We start from the raw sequence: 19,899 nt of genomic DNA on the forward strand, positions 1-19,899 counted from the left end.
TATATATATATATATATATATATATATATATATATATATATATATATATACTAATTTTCATCTGCAGCCAAAGGCCTGGTGACTGCATTTTAAAAACACTGGTGTCAGCTACATACTCTAAAGTGACTGAAGATGTCTCTTAAGTGTTCATTACAGTCATTAGTTAGCACAAGGGGTACCAGAGAGAACTGACAGGGACACAGTGTAGTCTGGCTACAGTATTGTAAAAATGCTTCTGCCCTAGCACTGAGGCAGTGCTAGAGTAGGCTCAGCAGCTTCCTCTTTGGAGAGGTGTGAGGGGGAGTCAAGGATTCTTCCTCCTTCTAGGTCCAACTATGCATACTGAGCTAACTATTGCCATCACTTCTGCTTTCAGTAAACTCTGCACATCATGCCAGGTCTGTGGGCTGTGACTTCGGTGAACTCACAGGCTCAGGTGCTATGACATTTTTGTGGGGGCCTGCTTGTTTACTGTGTCGTATATATGACCGACTTACAAAGGAGATCTGACTTGATATTCACATCCTGACAGTGAGATTGTTGGAGAAAGCCAGGGCTCCCATGTCAGTTGGAAATCACTTTTATCTATCAAAAATCATTGGGCAAGCATGAATGGCCAAATTGGCTTGTGTAATTGTCAACACCCTAGTTTCCATGTATGAATAGGAAATGGGAACAGAGGAAGACAACGGCTCAAACACTGGCAATCAGGCCCTTTCTCATACCAGTTTGGCATCAACACTGAAAAATATTAGGTTCTACTTAATGCTAGAATGAAGGTCTTGCTGACCCAGGATGGAGGCTCTGTGGGTGGTCAAGTAAGCAAGTCTGTTGAGAGGAGCAGACGCTTGCACAGAAGTAGGCTAGAGGCACCCCAGGATGACAGTGTGAAGGAGCAAGAGCAGGACAGCAGGAAGCTGCATCAACTCCTGCTGGCTATTTGGTTACAAGCTTCAGTTCCCCAGGACTGTCTGACTAATCTTTCTGTCCCCAGAGAACCATCATGCCCCTGTATCCGTACACTAAATGCCTCATTGCAGTTAAAATGGTTTCAGTTGCTTTAACTAAGGGGCCCAATGCAGTTCAGCATCATGCTGAAATGTATATTCATACCATACCCCTCAAAATGGTTCGTGCATCTGTAGACTCCATTAATATCCATTCCTCCCAAGCTCATTACCATACATCATGATCACAAGCAGACTTGTGTGACACACAACGCGGTGTTCTTTCACAGCTCCACCAACATGCGCACCCTTCTTCCTCAGTCTCTTTTAGCATTGTTATTTCTCAGACTCCATAGTAATTTTGAGGGAGTTTTTCTTACACCACACAAACCAGTGATAGAAAGAACATGTACTTGTATTCTTTAGCAGAAGGGCTTCACTAATGCCCAGCCAGTACCAATACCATTCCTTTAAACTTTCAGAACTATACAAAGAAAACAGAACTAGAACAAAATTAAAACTCTTTTCCTATTCACCAGTCTTGGCTATTTCCTTATAACAACCAAAAACAGACCAATTCACATGGAGAAAACATGAACATGCTCATAATGTGGACACCAGATACTTATTGGGCATCTTTCCTGGGTCACCTGATTGAGTACAGGGCATTTATTCTGTGTGGAGAGACCCAGGTCAAGTTTTGATTCTTACTATATTAACTTTTCCTAGGAGACATGAACAAAGGTTTGCTTCCTCACTCCAGATAAGGCAGCGACAATGGACCAAGGGCTGAGTCCATCCAAATTTAGATCTCTGAAGAAAGGTCTCACTGCACAATTGTTAACCCTTTTAGATCTTTGCTGAGGGGTCTTTTGAGCCCCATGAGCCCCACTCCCATGAGGGAATATCTGTGAACCCAATCTTAGGAGGGTCTCAGTGAGTATTCTCAGGCACTCAGATTTTAAGACATCATTAGCCATACAAGGCCTGGGATACAGTTCCATACTACAGTAAGTAATTTAATTTGTTTGAGCCTATGGAAATCATCATCAACATGAGGGTACTGGACTACATTTTCAGATCTCTTGTAGCTCCAGTGGGACAGTTCTGTAATGGACAGAACAATGGAAACAATTTTAAAACCTCAGAGGGCTCAACACAATAGGTGGGGTATACAGGCAACTGTCTTTCATTTACACGGATGAAAAATACTTCAGGAAAAATGGTTTACTTTCTTGAACAAAAAAAATCTATTGACTTCAAAATGTGAGCAGGGCCTGTGGGCATAGAGAGGCTAAGACAGGAGGATAATGAGTTTAAGGCTAGTCTGAGCTACAGAGTGAGTTTTAAGCCAGATTGGGATACATACAGAGAGATCCTGCCTCAGAGCACAAAGAGACAGAGGTAGTATGATATTTTTGTGAATTATAATTTGACTATGATTAACCTTAATGGCCAACTCGACTGGGTTGAAAGTTTCCTTGAAGATCAGTGAATCACACCTTTGCATGAAAATAGTTCCAATGAGGATTAGTCTGGGAAAGAGGACCTGTCCTGCATATGGGCAGCACCATCCTGTAGGCTCCCAGCGTGGATGGAATAAAAGAATAAAAGAAGAAGGCGGAATCATGATGTCAGTGTTCTGCCCACTCCACCCTCTCTACTGCCACGAGCAGACTCAGCTGAAGCTGTGAGCCTAAACAAATCTTTGTTCCTTTAAGTTGTCGGCATCTGGTATTCTGCTACATGAATGAAAATTCTAATAGTCTGATTATCTACGTGGATGTCTAAGAAGGGAAAAAGTGTTTACGATGAAGGTAAGGTGGCACAGAGGAACGATCGTTCCCCTCCTTAAGTAAGGAGTCTTAATTTTCCTTCCTTCCCTATCATTAAAAGTAACCCAGCAGGACTCCTTTACTTCCCACCCCCAACACCAAATATAAGTTAGCTACTCTTCTCTTGTAAAACTCATCCTGAAATCAGAGCTGCTAAGTGCCTAACACATTCGTTATTATCATAAACATTATCTCATCTTTAACACAATAGGCAATTTAATTCTGTGTTAAGATGATTTATGGTTAGATTGGCTACATTTCTCATTGCTGAGACTGAGGATCTGACAAGGAACAACTTAGGAAAGGAGATACTTACTTTGATTCTTTTTTTTTTTTTTTTGCTTTTTTTTTTTTTTTTTTTTTGGTTTTTTTGAGACAGGGTTTCTCTGTATAGCCCTGGCTGTCCTGGTACTCACTCTGTAGACCAGGCTGGCCTTGAACTCAGAAATCCGCCTGCCTCTGCCTCCTGAGTGCTAGGATTACAGGCGTGCCCCGCCACCACCCGGCCTTACTTTGATTCTTGATTTGAGGGAATAGTCACGGTGGAGAAGGCGTGGCAATGAGGATGTGAGACCTCAGGCAACATTGTATCTGCAATGAGGATGTGAAACCTCAGGCAACATTGTATCTGCAATGAGGATGTGAGGCCCAAGGTAACATTGTATCTGCAATGAGGATGTAAGGCCCAAGGTAACATTGTACTGCAATCAGGATGTAAGACTATAGGTAACATTGTGTCTGCAATGAGGAGGTGAGATGTAGGTAACTTTGTGTCTGCCATGAGGCCATGAGACTGCAGGTAAAGGTATATCTGCATTGAGGATGTGAGACCTCAGGTAACATTGTGTCTGCAAAGAGGGTGTAAGATCATTGATAACACTGTGCCTGCTGTCTGTTGATAGGACACAAGAGTGTTTTGAATGCTAGCTTTCTCCTCTCTCTCTGTCTCTGTCTCTCTGTCTCTGTCTGTCTCTCTGTCTCTCTGTCTCTCTCTCTGTCATTCTCTCTCTGTCTCTCTGTCACTCTCTCTCTCTGTCTCTGTCTCTCTCTTTCTCTCTCTCTTTCTATCTCCTTTGGGATTCAAGGCACTGAGATGGAGCTGCCTACATTTGGAATCTTCCTTTTTAAGCTAAATTTCCTGGGATTCACAGACACACCCAGATTCACAGACAAACTTAGAGGTGAGTTTTCTAGGTGATTCAAATATCAGTACCAAAGACTAACCATTACAAGTTTATCCAAAACAACTTAATACTCGAGGAAACAAGGTGTGTGTGTGTGTGTGTGTGTGTGTATGCCGCGTGCACGCGCGTGGTTTGTGAATTAACTAGCCCAAGGTCATATATCCAATACCTGGCAGAGCTAAGGTCAAAACCTTCTACCTTTATAACCCAGAAAATTTCATGAACTCCAGACAAGGAGACTTCTGCAGAGCAAATATGAAATCTTCATAGTGAGGATTTTTTTTTTTTTTTTTTTTTTTTTTTTGTTAAACGAGGGAGACTCAAGCCTGTCTGTTCCAAGTTCTGATTAGAGATTCCAAACAGCAAGGAAAGGGATATAAATACGTGAAATCAGATGCACTGACAGGAGCTGCGCAGAGTTTGAATTGTCTATTCTATTTAGGCAGATGCAGAGCAGATGGAGAGGTGGTGGCTGGCTTTGCCCGTGGAACACTCCCAAGGCCAAGTGAACCACCCTCAGCAAAAACCCAGAAATGCTGATGCTCTGTGGTCCTTTGTGCTACAGCACACTGGAAGAAGCTGACAACCTAAAGATAGCCAGTTGCTTAGGGGTCTGGATCCTTTCCCTTCCTCTGCCATCTGCTTAAATAAAGTTTGAAGTTTCTCTTAGAGATACTGAGCCCCAAAAGCTCTGGGCATTGCCCAAGGGAACAGGAGTGAGGTGGTAATGGTGGTGGCTCTCACTAGAAAGTCCTTCTGGCTGATGGCTGGATGGTCACTGCACCCAAGTGTATATCCTATAGGCAGGAAAGCAAGGGTCTTATCCTGGGAGAACCAAGAGACAGAAAGAAAAGACCACTTCAGGGTTTCACCTGAAAAGCCCACTTCACCACCAAGTTGCAGCCAATTTGCTTTCCCAGCTGACAAGTCTGCACACAAAGCCTGACAGTAATCCGCAGTCAGGACTTAAATCCACAGTTTGGATCTTAGGACTCGATATGAATGGGCTGCTTTTAGGCATCAGCACCTGATTCTGGAGGAAAACGAAACTTCCAACATGAAAGAGACTCCAGCCATTCAAGTGGGAAAAGGAAATTTAGGAGAAATGAGAAGGATGCAGGCAACAGAATAAAACTTTGCAAGCACATGCACAGAACATATTTAATATTCTTAGAGAGATAAGAGACACCCATTAATCAAAAGCAGCATGCTTTGATTCAGGGACCATCAAAGAACAAGGAAGAGGAGCCTAGCGAAGTTAAAAATAGAAGAACTTTTATATGATCAGAGTGGGACGGCCTTGGAGGAGAATTATTAAACACTGAGGGTTGGCCAAGAGTGAAGAAGTGACAGCAAAAGGAAAGAATTGATGCAAAAGGGCCTAGCATCCACAGACAGGAATTCCAGACAGAGATAGAAGAAGGGAAAAGTGACGAAGTGATACCAGAAAACTTCCTGTGGGTCTGGAAAGATCCACAGCAGTTCCCACCATTCGACAATACAAAGCTGCGGATGCAAAGACCCAAATCACCTCCCTAGAAAGACAAGACATGCTCCATTCAAAGACTTGGACTGGAGATGACATGGGACTTCAAGCTGCAATCTTAGGGACCAGAAGACAAAGAAAGGGAAATGACAGTGTGTTTTGTCTTTAGAACCTATTGATTTAACCCAAACAATTAATGTGTTGTTTTGTGTTTGTGTTTGTTTTGTTTTTTGTTTTTGTCTTTTAAGACACGGTTTCTCTGTGTATCAGCCCTGGCTGTCCTGGAGCTCGATTTGTAGACTAGGTTGGCCCGTAATTCAAAGAGATCCTGCCTACTTCTACCTCCTAAGTACTGGGATTAAAAGTGTGTGCCATAATACCTGCTTCCCCCTTACCTATATATTTTTTAAAGACTTATTTATTTATTTATTTAATGTATGCGAGCACACTGTCACTGTCTTTAGACACACCTGAAGAGGGCATGGGATCTCATTACAGATGAATGTGAGCCACCATGTGATGGCTGGGAATTGAAATCAGGACCTTTGGAAGAGCAGTCAGTATTCCTACCCATTGAGCCATCTCTCCAGCCCCCAGTTACTATCTCTTTCTTGAGAGAGGGGAAAGAGGCAAAATAGGAAGAAGGGTCATCGTCTTCTATGAAGACAACAGTGATTTCCTTAATAAATCAAGAGCAGTACTTGCATGCTATTATATACTCAAAAGAAGCTATAGCCTGGAAGGGCAGGGCAGGGAGGGAAGTGTGTCTCTGGTTGTAAGGCTTGGATTGCCGTACTCTCCAAGGGAGCTGTATGATGTAAGCTGTGGAAAAGACCCTGTTCCTATTTCCATGCCCAGTGTGTTGGTATCATGTTCTTATAGGAGGCAGGGGAGCTTGTGTGTACATATATGCACACACACCTACACCCACACCCCACTCTCTCATTAGTACATAATTGTTAGGGTATCTGTGTTACCCCTTGCTCAGGGTATGGGGTCTTGTGAAACAAAATGTTTACCTAATTGGAGGGAAGAAAAAGTCCAGCACAACATTGTGCCTGAAGTCCATGAAGGCGCATCAAATAAAGCAGTCTTTCTCTTTGTTTCACGGAGACACTAATCCAAAGATCTTTGCCCCTCAGGTGGTGCTTGGGGGAATCTCATTGCCCCACACCAACCCCTGTGTCCTACCCAGGCTCCTTAGCCTGGGAACAACTTTATTGGTATGTCTACTGGACATCAGGTAAAGTCAAATTTGCCTCAGGTGTCCTACTGATTGAATACTTTTTCCTTAATATTAATATGGATTGGGTCTATTATTGATGCCCACAAGTACTTGCTGACTGGAGCTGGATATAGCTGTCACCTGGGAGGCTCTGCTAGTGCATGACAAATACAGAGGGGGACACTCTCAGCCTGCCAGTGAACTGAGCACAGGGTTCCCAATGGAGGAACTAGAGAAAGGACCCAAAAAGCCGAAGGGGTTTGCAGCGCCATAGGAGGAACAACAATATGAGTCACCCAGAACCCCCCCCCCCCCCAGAGCTCCCAGGGACAAAAACATGAACCAGAGATTACACATGGAGTTACACATGGCTCCATCAAAGGGAGGAGAGGCAACCTCGTCCTGGAAAGGCTCGATGCATCAGTGTAGGGGAATACCAGGACAGGGAAGCAGAAGGGGGTTGATTGGGGAACAGGGGGAGGGGAGATGGCTTATGGGACTTTCTGGGGGACGCAGGGTGGGGCGGGAACCTGGAAAGGGGAAATCATTTGAGATGTAAATAAAGAATATATTTAATAAAAAAGAAAAAAAGGGGGGGAAAAGTCAATACAACTTAATTATGACTGAGACAGGCTAGGTGATTGCACGACAGGCTTCAAATTAGCAGTTTAGGAGATTAGGCCTAAATCTCTGTTTCCAAGAACTGGTCAAGTCCAGGCCAGTCAGTTACTGAAAAAAACTCCACTGTCACTAGTTTCTTCAGGCAACTAGTCAGAAATTGCCCTGCCCTCAGAAGTTGCCCCTCCACCTGGCCTGAGACAAGGTCAGAGGATCAGCAGCAGTTTCCAGACTTTCTCAGCAACAGTTTTCAGCCCCCTAAAACCCTAGCAATGGTTCTGGAATGTCCCTAGAGATCAAGCCAACAGATTAAGATAGAGGTCATCTACCCCTCCCCAGCATTTCCCTAATGTGATTTAAATCAGGCCTGTGAGCTCACTGGGGTGTCTCCATCTTGGTAATGGGAGACCCCAGCATGCTGGACCTCTGCAGAATTAAAAGCTCTTTGTTTTTGCATACCATTTGAGTCCAAGCTATCATTCTTCTGCAAATCATGAACCCTTACACAACAAGTTTGTTTGCTTGTTTGTTTGTTTTCCGGTTTTGTTTTGGCGGTTTTGGTTTTTTGTTTTGTTGTTTTTTGTTTTTTGTTTTTTGTTTGTTTGTTTGTTTGTTTGTTTGTTTGTTTTTGGTTTCTCGAGACAGGGTTTCTCTGTGCTGGAACCAGGCTGGCCCCGAACTCAGAAATCTACCTGCCTCTGCCTCCCAAGTGCTGGGATTAAAGGTGTGTGCTACCACTGTCTGGCTGACAAGTGAAAGTTTAAGAGTTTGATACAATTGCAATAAATGCTTTCAGAAGTGGGTACGCCAAACCAGGTATAGTGGCACACACCTGTAATCCTTGCATTTTGGAGGTTCAGATGTTCAGTGCTAACATTCCCTATATAATGCATTTGGGGGCAACCTGGACAACATGAGACCCTGTCGCAGAATTTTTAAAAAAGTTGCAGTGAGTGGAGAAGTTAGAGCGGGCAGTGGCTTCTCTTCGTTCTCTCGGCAGCCATTGTTTTGTTTTGTTTTTTCCTTTCTGGCGCTATTTTTTGTTATTTTATTCTAAGTTCTAAGAGACCCTAACTTAGATGTTAATAGACATATCTCTTGAAAATGCTCAGGAAAAATAAAGAATCAGAATATGTGCAGTGGATCCTGTCTGAGTGTCTGGCCTCACTGAAGCTCTCTGGACTTTTCTCCTGTAGGGAAGAGATATGTAGCTACGGCCCTGTGGCCACTTGGGGAGGGGTGGAGGAGACTGCCAGAGATCTCCCACACTAGGGTCTGGGGTGAGGCTTGGGGCCCACAGGCCACAGGGCTCCTGCTTCTGCTTCATGCAGAGCCTGGGAGGTGTTTGTTTGTTTGTTTTCTCAAGGACTTGAAATTCGGTATCTCAGGGCCTCCAGGCCAGAGCTCTAAACAGGATGTCTAGGTTGTACTTCCTACAGACTGCCCGGATTCCCCTCAGTCTCTCAGTCAGTCTCTCTCTCTCCTTCCCATCCTGCCTCTCTCTCTTCCTCCCTCCCTCCTCTTTTTATGTGCTCTGATAAACACCATTTTGTTTTGTTTTCCAACTGAGTGTTGAATCCTTTAGGCAAATTGGAACTGGAGAAGATGGGAGAGCTATATTTTCTAAATCTGCTTCATTTACAATCCTCCTAAGGATCTAAAAGAGAAAAATGCCAGCACTGCCTAGGATTGGATCCTGGCTCTGTTTAATCAAGTGCACACCAGCCTAGTCCAGCCTCAAACCAGAGTGAGTGGGTGCAGAAGTTGTTGAGAGCCACCTTTATCTGATTAGGAACACTCATTAACATCTGAAAAGCAAATCCAAGCCTCCAATGTGCTTCTACTTGTCTGCTCACAGGAAGCTTGTCCAGGCCCTGATTTTCCCTTCCAGAAGATTCCTCTTGAGGCATGTTTTTGCACTAGCTGATGAAATCAATCACCCTCTTCTCTTGTATAATAGACTGTTTAGAAGATTGTAAGAGATGCTGGTGTCTCTGTAGTGCTTACCACAAACAAAAGGCTCATGCTTTTAGCAGCTGTCCAGCTACAGGGGTTTGGTAGAAATTTTCATCACATGCAATGGAACCTTACAGAGGACTCTTCTCATCTGTGGCTGCCAAGTCTTAGCTTCTCATGGCCATGAAAACGTGTGTCTGGCCAAAGTAATGTCTCATTAAAAGGAAAGTGTGGGAAAATAGGAGCTGGGGTAGGGGAAGAGTGTCATCAGTAGGATGCTTGCCTTGCAAACAGAGAGGACCTGAATTTGAGCTATGTACAATGGGACACTCTGGTTATCTCAGCACTGAGCAGTGGAGACTGACAGGGCTCCGGCTGGGTGAATTCTAGGCCAGTGAGAGACTGTCTCAAAAACCCAAATGGACGGTACCTGAAAAGAAAGGACCTAAAGATGACCACAGACACACACACACACACACCACATACATGCACACACAGAATCAGTTTCTTAGTTTGTAGTTTGGGTAAAATAGCATAGCATTTAAAAGAAATCTTGCAGCTTTGTGTTGCTTTTCTGCAGTGTTGTAACAGGATATACATATTTATCAGTCCCCACTTCTTGCAAAGGAATCAAGAACAAGGGAAATTTAAGCCCATCTTCTTCATCCAACATTGTTTCCTAAACAATCAGCAATGGCACCGTTGAGGAGGGCAGGCACCCCGACTCTACAGGACTATACTTGGAGAACTCTTGTCCCTTACATTTTGAGTGTCACAGAATTAGACAGCCTGAGATCCCACGTCGTCCCACCACCATCCCCATCTCATGGTGTGAGGACACAGTTGAGAATCTGAATACATCCCCACTCCCCACTCCCTCTCTTCACCTCCTAGGCTCATCCCAGGAGAAACAAGCCTTGGTCTTGAGCCCCAGAGAACCTTGCCCTGCTTGGCTGCCCTGAGTTGCCACTGCGTCCATTTTTTGTTCTTTTCCTCTCTGGCATCCTTGGTGGCTAGAGCTTTTAATGGGACTGGGAAAAAGAGTGGACTCACAGACTGTTAAAATTAATTTCTGTGTCATTATGACAAAATACCCAAGAGAAACAGTTTATGGGTGGAAGATTTATTTGGGGTCATGGTTCTGAAGTTTGAACTCTGTCATGGAGAAGGAAGTAGAGTGACTTGGTCCATGACAGTGGGAACGTGTAGTAAAGGCGGGCTGTTCTAGACTAGGAAGCAGAGAGCAAGACTGAAACCGGGGGCCACATGCACTCTCTGAAGGGTTAACCCGCTTCTGCTAATCAGATCCTAACCCCAGGGGCCTCTCAGCCTCTCCAGTCCTGTCACTAGCTAGAGACCACCTACTGAAATCATGAGCCTGTGGTATGGTGTTTCAGATTGTAACCACAGTGTTCTGTCCCTGATTCCTAAAGGTTTATTGACATCTCAAAACGAAAAGTGCATTTAACCTACTTCAAGAGACCTCTGGGTCTTAGCAGTTCCAACAGTCTGCACAAATCCAATGTTAAGTCTCTTCAAGACCTGAGACTTATCTATGAGCCCCTGAAGAGTAAGAAAGAGAGGTGCGTATTTTCCATGTGCAGTGGCACAGGTACACAGTCTCATCCCGAACATGTAGCTAACAAGACTAAATGGAAGTAAGACCGACCCCTAGCAGGGCAAACACTAAGTCCTGCTGTTCCATGCCTGGTATCGTGGACACAGGGTTTCATACCATATGCTCCAGTGGGTATAGGGAGCCCCTCTCGGGTATAGGGAGCCCCTCTCCTGTAGCTCTGCCACCTGGAGCATGGCCTTTCTCTTGGACCAGTCCTACCTGGTGGCTACAGCTCACTACGGTAGATGCTCCTCATTACTGGAATTGCCAACTTTTTTGGGGGGCTTGATTGCAACTTGAGCATCACCTCCAGACCTTTACATAGCAGGGATTCCCTGTAAGAAACATGACCTTGCTATACCCTGTCTGCTCTTGCAGATGTTTTTCTAGAATCTTGGCTCACGCCTCCATGAGCCCTTGCATTTTGCTCGTGTCCCTATTGTATTGGTTTGCTTTCTGTTGCTGTGATAAACACCAAAAGCAACTTGGGGAGGAAGGGGTTATTTCCTCTTCCGCTTACAGTCCTTCATGAAAGGAAGTCGAGACAGGAACTCAAGAAGGAACCTAGAGGCAGGGACTGAAACAAAGTCTACAGAGGAACGGTGTTTACTGGCTTGTTCCTCATGGCTCATTCAGCTTGCCTTCTTTATAACCCAGGATCACAGCTCTGATGTGGGATCACCCACGGTGGGCTACACCCTCCCGCCTCAATCACTGATCAAAAAAAGTATCCTACAGACTTTCCTACAAACCGACCATATAGAGATGTATTCTCAGTTAAGGACTCCTCTTTCCAGATCAAGTTGTCAAGTTGGAACAAACAACAAAACGCTGACCAGCACACCTATAAAACAGTGCCATGTAGGCAATTCCAGATTCTGTGGACCATAGTGGGTCTCTGAGCATCTGTGAAACTTGGGAAAAACACGTTACTAGAGACTTTCCTAGGCATCCCCTTTGCAAGCTGGGAATCCCTGAGGCTCTCATTTTTTAAAGGAAAGTCTTTCTAATGAGTTTGCATTTTTAGTTTTTCTTATTGTCTCAGGGTGAAATGAGAGGCTTCCTTTTAATGACGCTAAACTCCTTAATAATCCTACTGCTTTGTCTGCACAGGCTTTGCCTGTGGCTTTAGGTTCACATGTGCTCTCCAACTGTGCATTTCCGCTCTCTTTTCTGCTCTCCTTTTTGTTGCCAAGTCTCACTGTAAATATGGCTAAAAAGGAACCAGCACTATGGCTAACTCGGCACGAGGAAGTGTTGTGCAGTCTGCTGGAGAATTGTCATCAAGAGCCTCCCTCAGGTGTGTACCCCAAAGGATACACTACCAACCTGCCAGGCAAGATGTGCCTACTGGCTGGTCAGTGCCACTACAGCTGTGGGGTACTCAGCCATCTTTTTTGATGTCAAGGGACATCAATGAAGAGAGAGCAGAAAGAAAGTAAGAGCGAGAGGAAGGCTTGGGAGGTTGAGAGAGGAATGCTGTCCTCTAGGTGCCACACGGCTTTTACAGTCTTGACTTCTCGGCAGGTATTACCTACACAGGACCTAGAACAGATGGGGCCTGTCAATACTCTGTCATGGAGGGAGAGAGTGTCTGTCTTACTGCTGTGAACAGACACCATGACCAAGGCAAGTCTTATAAAGGACTACATTTAATTGGGGCTGGCTTACAGGTTCAGAGATTCAGCCCATTATCATCAAGGTGGGAGCATGGCAGCATCCAGGCAGGCATGGTGCAAGTAGAGCTGAGAGTTCTACATCTTCATCTGAAGACTGCTAGTGGAAGACTGACTTCCAGGCAGCTAGGGTGAGGGTATTATAGCCCACACCCACAGTAACACACCTACTCCAACAGGGCCACACCTTCTAATAGTACCACTCCCTGGGCTGAGCATATACAAACCATCACAGCCTCTAAGACTCTATGCCCCCTTGAGGATCTATAAGTATCTAGTGGTGAATTTTCTCCAGTATGTAGTCACGGCAGGTTGTCTGTGCTCCTGTACATAGTTTCTTATCCACACTTCTGCAAGTAACTATAATTGCACCCATTGGTGGGGGGGGGGAAAGAGAGAGAGAGAGAGAGAGAGAGAGAGGAGGGAGAGAGCAGAGAAGAGAGGGCATCAGTAAAGTTAGAGGGGAACACAATAGGGTAATGTGGTCAGTATAATCAAAATATATCATGCACATATATGAAAACGTCACAGTGAAACCATTATTATGTATAACTAATATATGCTAATAAATGTTTAAATAAAGAAACAGATAAGGGTGGAGGAAAGGGAAGCCAGCCACAACCATGCTGACTGCTGGCAGCGTGGAAATCTACTCCAGAGGGTAAGTTAGTCCGCTCTTCTTTAAGCCTACTTCCCTCAAACTTCCAAGACATGAGCAGAATGTAGACAGTTTTTTTTTTTTTTTCTCTGATGTCCCCTGGTCTAATGCCTAGCAGAATCCTGGCTTCTATCCTGCACTCATGGGCACACTTTGCTGCCCACACGTCTGCTGACACCCTAGTCTCCTCAACTCCCATCCACTCACCCATTAAGCACCAACTACAGTGTTGTGGGGTTTCCATAGCCCACAGCTCCAAACTCTTGTGAATTCTTTCTACAAACCACACGTTTATAAAGGAATGACCCTACTTCCCTTGTACCAGCTATCCCTGCTAGTCAGCTTTCCTTTCATTTTGTTTTACTGTGACAAACTCCCTGACAAACAGTCACAGAAGGAAGGATTTTACTTTGGCTCATAATTTTAGAGAATTACAGTCCATCATAATGGAGACAACATGGCGGCTACAGGATGAACACACCAAGGGCAGACGCACTGCGGCTGCGTGGATGCTGCGGCTGCATGGATGCTGCGGCTGCGTGGATGCTGCCCGGTGAATGCACGGAGGATGCTTGGCTGATGCAGCATGACAGGTTCCATGTGGTAGGAACAATGAAGCAGTCAGCAGGATCAAAACCAGAGTTCAGAAATAACCTGGTAAGGCCTGAGCCTAGTGACCCATGTTCTCCAACTAGGGATCCCATCTCTTGAAGGTTCCGCAGCCTCCCCAAAATAGTGCAACTTAGTTGGGAGATTGAACTTGTGAGCCCGTGGGGACATTTCAGATTCAAACCATAACCTATTGCTTCATAAGTTATAAATGAATTATAAATCCTCAAGTCTCACTCCTACATGGCTAAGCTATAGGGAAAGACAAGAAGGCTTATTCTTAATTCTACTACCTTTGTAAAAGCGTGGGTTTTGTACCATGCACAACTCGTACACAGGTGTCTGCTTTTTCAAGTGTTCAATTCTAAAATGAAATCTAACATGAGAAATTAGTATGTATGGAAAGCGTATTTCCATATGTATTGTCCAACTGTCTAGAGACAGAGAGGACGAGGCAGATGGTCAACGTGCTGACAACTGTTTAAGCTGAGTAACGGATGTCCAGGTGTTCTTGGACTCCTTTTTTTTTTTTTTTTTTTTTTGTCATTGCAGCTTTTCTGTGAGGTTGACATTTCCCAAATTTAAAAAAAAAAAAAAAAAAAAAAAAAAGTTCTTTTTAAAATTACCATGGAAGGAAAATGGGCCACAGCTGGGCTGTCAGCAGCAGGGCTGTTTACTGGCGGGAATCGTCTCCTCAGCCATTTTTCTTTGTTGTGCGTGTGGTGCAAATTTAGGTTTTCACTCACAGACCCTTTGAAAATCATTTCCTGGAATAAATCCTTTTGAGGGGTTTAACAATAATGAAGATTGGAGGGAAAAAAATCATGGTTAATGCAATAATTCTCTCCAAATTGATAGCAGCAGGTTCAGCAGATGATACAAGGAACACCTTTGTAATTACGGAACGTGCTCACTAATATTTAGATTGAAATTTTCCCCAAGAGAGAAAAGGAAAGGAGAGCATGGGGTCTCCCAGTCACTTGGTTTTTTTCAAGCAGGCACAGTGAAGGATTTCTAAATGTCTTATTTCTTTGACCCACACAAGTTCTATGAGGCTAATTTGATTTTCTTTGCTCTACTACTAAAGAAACAGACTCAGGCATTTGCTGTGTCAGACCTAACCTGCGTGGCTACAGGTAAGAAAAGTTCTTCTTAGGGCTGGGAGACGGTTCGCTAGTTAAGAGCACTCGATGTTTTTGCAGAGTCTGAATTTAGTCTCCAGCACCCACTCTGGGCAGCTCATAGTCATCTGTAGTTGTAGCTCCAGGGATCCAACACCCTCTTCTGGTCTCCAGGGCACGCGGGCATGCAGGCACGAACACACACACTCACTCAGATAAATAAATTTTTAAAAAAATGTTTTGAAGTAAGTAAGACTTCCTTTTCCTGGTTCAAACAGCAAGGATGTTTCTTATCTCACAGAAGAGTGTGGGAGGAAAAAGAAAGGGCAGTAAAGAAACACTGGGAATTCAGCTTGTGGAGGCTCAGAGGTAGGTGTTCACTGTTTACCAGCAGCTGGCGCTCAGCCTATTTTTTGTTTTGTTGTGTTTTATTCTATTTTAGTGCTGGGGGGCTCAAAGCTCTGCACATGCCAAACACATGCTCTATCCTGAGCGACATCTCTTCCCTCTGCCTGTCTCTTAATGGGCACATGTGATTACTATTAAAGAAGACAGGGCTTCCAGAGAGCTTTGAACGAAGTCATTGCTTCTTAAGAGAAACATTTACTCATACTATAAACTCTCGATTTATTTTCTCATCAAGATTAAAGTTATCTCAGTGTTTTTACATTGAGTTCATTGGTTCGAATTATACCATTACACATAATCTTACATCATTTTGCTTCTTGGCCTTATTTAGAAAATAAGATAATTTTCTGGTCATAAAAACATAGTCATTTTAGGTTAAAAATAGTTGAGTGATTTTAACATCTTTCATGGTTAAAGTTATTTTAAAAATAAGGATAGGAGGTGAATCATGGTATGTACTCACTAATAAGTGGATATTAACCTAGAAAACTGAAATACCCAAAACATAATCCACACATCAAATGAGGTACAAGAAGAAAGGAGGAGTGGCCCCTGGTTCTGGAAAGACTCAGTGAAGCAGTATTCGGCAAAACCAGAACGGGGAAGTGGGAAGGGGTGGGTGGGAGGACAGGGGAAGAGAAGGGGGCTTAAGGGACTTTCGGGGACTGGGGGGCTAGAAAAGGGGAAATCATTTGAAATGTAAATAAATTATATCGAATAAAAAAAAAATAAGGATAGGACTGGAGAGATGGCCCAGTGGTTAAGAGCAATGATGGCTCTTCCATAGGAACAGATTTTGAGTCCCAGCACTAACTTTGGGTGGCTGACAACTGCCTGTAACTGTAATACTATGGAATCTGGTGTCCTCCTTTGGCTTCTGCAGGTACCCACATGTACCAGAAATACACACACACACACACACACACACACACACACACATACACACACACACTTTTAAAAAAATAAGATAAAAATGAATAAAGATGTCACTAGTCTTCTTGTAGATAAGTCTTTCCTTTGCATAAAGCCATTCATCTTGTAGGAAAAGAAATGGATGTCTTTCAAGTCAGCACCATAAGCACATTGCAAACATTCTTCAGGAGTTCACATCTGATATCCTAATCAAAATTTTAATGTTTTGTTGGCAGTCCATCTTTATTAGGCTGGCTTCAGTTTCTGCCATTTTCCTAAACTTCTGCCCAGTGTAGTAGCAATCAGGAAACCTCAACGCCATTTTTTAGATCAGCTGATAGTTTGCTCTGCTCTTGAGCCTCATTTTGTGAAAAGCAAACGGTTGGCCTTGGTCTTAGATGAAAACCAGGCTTTTATCTCAAGCTCCGACTGTGATTAGCAGTGCCTGCCTGTATAGCTCTGTGACTGACTGGTGATGTCTGCCCCGGGCTAAGAGTGCTGGCAGCCACAATGGGCTTCTTTTCCCAGAACATAGAGTATTTGAGTTTTATTCATTCATTAAAAAATGGTTTTACTGAAACATATGATAGGTGATAACAGCACATATGGAAAGTATACTTTTGTCTGCCATACCTGTCCTTCAAGGCATCACTCTACTAAACTAGGTGTGTACCCATCTCCTTCTAAGGTTTTGTTACACCCTTTGGCAATCTCTCTCCTGTCCCCAGGTGTACTGGCTGGTTTTGTGTGTCAACTTGACACAAGCTGGAGTTATCCCAGAGAAAGGAGCCTCCCTTGAGGAAATGCCTCCATGAGATCCAGCTGTAAGGCATTTCCTCAATTAGGTATCAAGGGTGAGAGGGCCCACTGTGGGTGGTGCCACCCCTGGGCTGGTAGTCCTGGGCTCCATAAGAAAGCAGGCTGAGCAAGCCAGGGGGAGCAAGGCAGTAAGCAGCATTCAGCAGGACCTCTACACCAGTTCCTGCCTCCCAGTTCCTGCCTCCCAGTTCCTGCCTCCCAGTTCCTGCCTCCCAGTTCCTGCCTCCCAGTTCCTGCCTCCCAGTTCCTGCCTCCCAGTTCCTGCCTCCCAGTTCCTGCCTCCCAGTTCCCGTCCTTTGTGAGTTCCTGTCCTGACTTCCTTTGGCAATGAACAGCAATGTGGAAGTGTAAGCTGAATAAAGCCTTTCCTCCCCCAACTTGCTTCTTGGTCTTGATGTTTTGTGCAGGGATACAAACCCTGACTAAGACACCAGGTTTTCCAAGTCATGGACTATCTTCAAGCTGATTTTTCCCCTCTATGGGTGAGCATTCTTTTTCTAGAATATTTTTTCATTTTATGTAAATGGACTCAGGCAGTGAATCCTTTTTGTTTGCTACCTTTCATTGTGCATAACTGGGATTCACACAAGAGGCTACATGTATCAACAGTTCCTTCACATTGCTAAGTAGCTTTCAGCTACATTGATACATGAGTACTGAACAAACAGTGGGCCACAATTTGTTTACTCATTCAGGTGTTCCTGGATATTTGAGTCTAGATTTAGGTTATTACAAGTAAATTTCTTGTGAACACTTAAGTACATGCCTTATTTGTAGACAAGCTCTTATTTTTTTCCTTTTCTAAATCTCTAGAAGCAGAATGGCTGGATACAGAGGATGGAGTGCACAGTCCACTTTTTAAGCTGCCAAACTGTTTCCCAAAAGGATTATGCCATTTGGCATCCCCACCAACAGAGTCTAGGACATCCAGTGTCTGGTGTTACCTCTTCAGCAGTTGGTCAACCTGTGGTATGCTCAGTATTTTTAATTTTAGATGTTTAAGGAAAAGACTAGCCTAAAGAAGGCTTATTTTGCTACAGAGTTTCAAGGGCTTCAGTCCACGGTTGACTGGCTCCAACCTGGGTGTTTGATAAGGAAAAACATCATATTAACAGAAGCATCCATATGGGAGGCTACTCACCACATGGTGTCAGGGAAGCGAAGAGAGAAACGGAGGGTCCAGAGCCCTCTAGGATCCAGCCCCAACAACCCACTTCCCCCAACAAGACTCACATGCAAAGGTTCCAACTTCTTTCCAATAACTCCATCAGGTTATTAATCTACCTGTGATTAGTGAGTTGATACAGTCAGAACCCCCTAGATCTGCTCATCTCCATCCCCAGTGACTGAGTAACCGCAGCAGGTGGGCAGGAAGCCCTCAACACTCAAATCTTTCGGGAGGACACTTCATTTCCAAACACCAACATTTGTGCAGTTGTGCTGTCGGATTTTTGAATAATGAACGGGCCATGTTTGCATTCCTGGGTCATCCTCCTTAGTCATAACAGAGTCTTCTTTATGCGGTTGGATCCAGTTTGCTAAAATTTTGGTGAGAATTCATACATCTTGTTTATGAAGAATGCAGGTCTGGAGTTTTCTCTTCTTGTAATGTTTTTGTCTGGACTTCCTTTCCTTTCCAGTGCTGGGCTTGTAAACTCTCTTGGTGTGGTTGGTGGTAGGGGTGAGGGAGTGAGAGGTGGGAAGGAGGGGTGGCAGTGGAGGGGAGAGTGGAAGTGTTGGGGATGGAGGTGTTCAGGGTAGGGTTGGGGGGTCAGGGAGGTGGGGGGTGGGAGTGAGGGTGTAGGGGGAGTGTAAAAGCATGGTGGGGGGGGGACCTCAGGGTTCATCTTTTCTTCTATCCTGTTCTTCCAGGAATCACTAACCTTCACTGGCTTGTATGTAATGTCTTCCTGATAGCTATTATTTCAGATTTTTGTTTTGTTTTGTTTTGTTTGAGACAGGGTTTCTCTGTACAGTCCTGGCTGTCCTGGAACTCATTCTGTAGACCTGGCTGGCTTCGAACATCTGCCTGCCTCTGCCTCCCAAGTGCTGGGATTAAAGGCGTGTGCCACCACTGCCTGGCTATTTCAGATATTTTTCCTGGATTTTCCATTGCTTTGAGTTGAAGACTAAATCTAGTATCTGTTTTTTCATCTTGGTTTGTATTGGAAGACTCCAAGGATAAGTTTTACAAGTTTATTTAACATTATAATTCTGGATCTCCAATTGCCTCTGTTGGGGTTATTTAAGATAGAGTTCAGTTAATTAATTATGTTTTTAAACTTTTGTTTCAGAGGGTCTTATTTTTTAAGGAAGTCTTTTAAAAGGAAAAAAATTATTTTTATGTGTGGTATGTGTGTGTGTGGTGTGTGTGTAGTGTGTGGTGTGTGTGTGGGGTGTGTGCATGTGGTATGTGTGGTATGTGGGGTGTGTGTGTGTGTGTGTGTGTGTGTGTGTGTGTGTACCTAGTGCTCTGGAACTAGATTACAGACAGTTGCGAGATGCCAGCCTGGGAACTGGGCTGGAATCCTCTGGGAGAACAGCAGGCTTTCTTAATCACTTGGTCACCTCTCCAGCCACCACATAGTGTTCATTCTTGTATTTCCTATGCTATAGGCAGGCTTTGGCAGAATAAACACACTTTTAAAGGAATGCCAAGAAGGTCCCTCTCTAGCTATTACCTAAAGTTTCAATATTAGACCGCCTGCTTTGGGGAGCAGCAATCCTTTTCTAAGCTTTTCTTCCAGATACCTCTCAGGGAAATTGTTGAGTCCTTGCTATCCTAATGTGCCCAAATCATTAGCTGTTTTTCTCTCATAAGTAGTAG

This window comes from Apodemus sylvaticus, chromosome 5 (genome assembly GCF_947179515.1).
Source record: "Apodemus sylvaticus chromosome 5, mApoSyl1.1, whole genome shotgun sequence".
Taxonomy (NCBI): Eukaryota; Metazoa; Chordata; class Mammalia; order Rodentia; family Muridae; genus Apodemus; species Apodemus sylvaticus.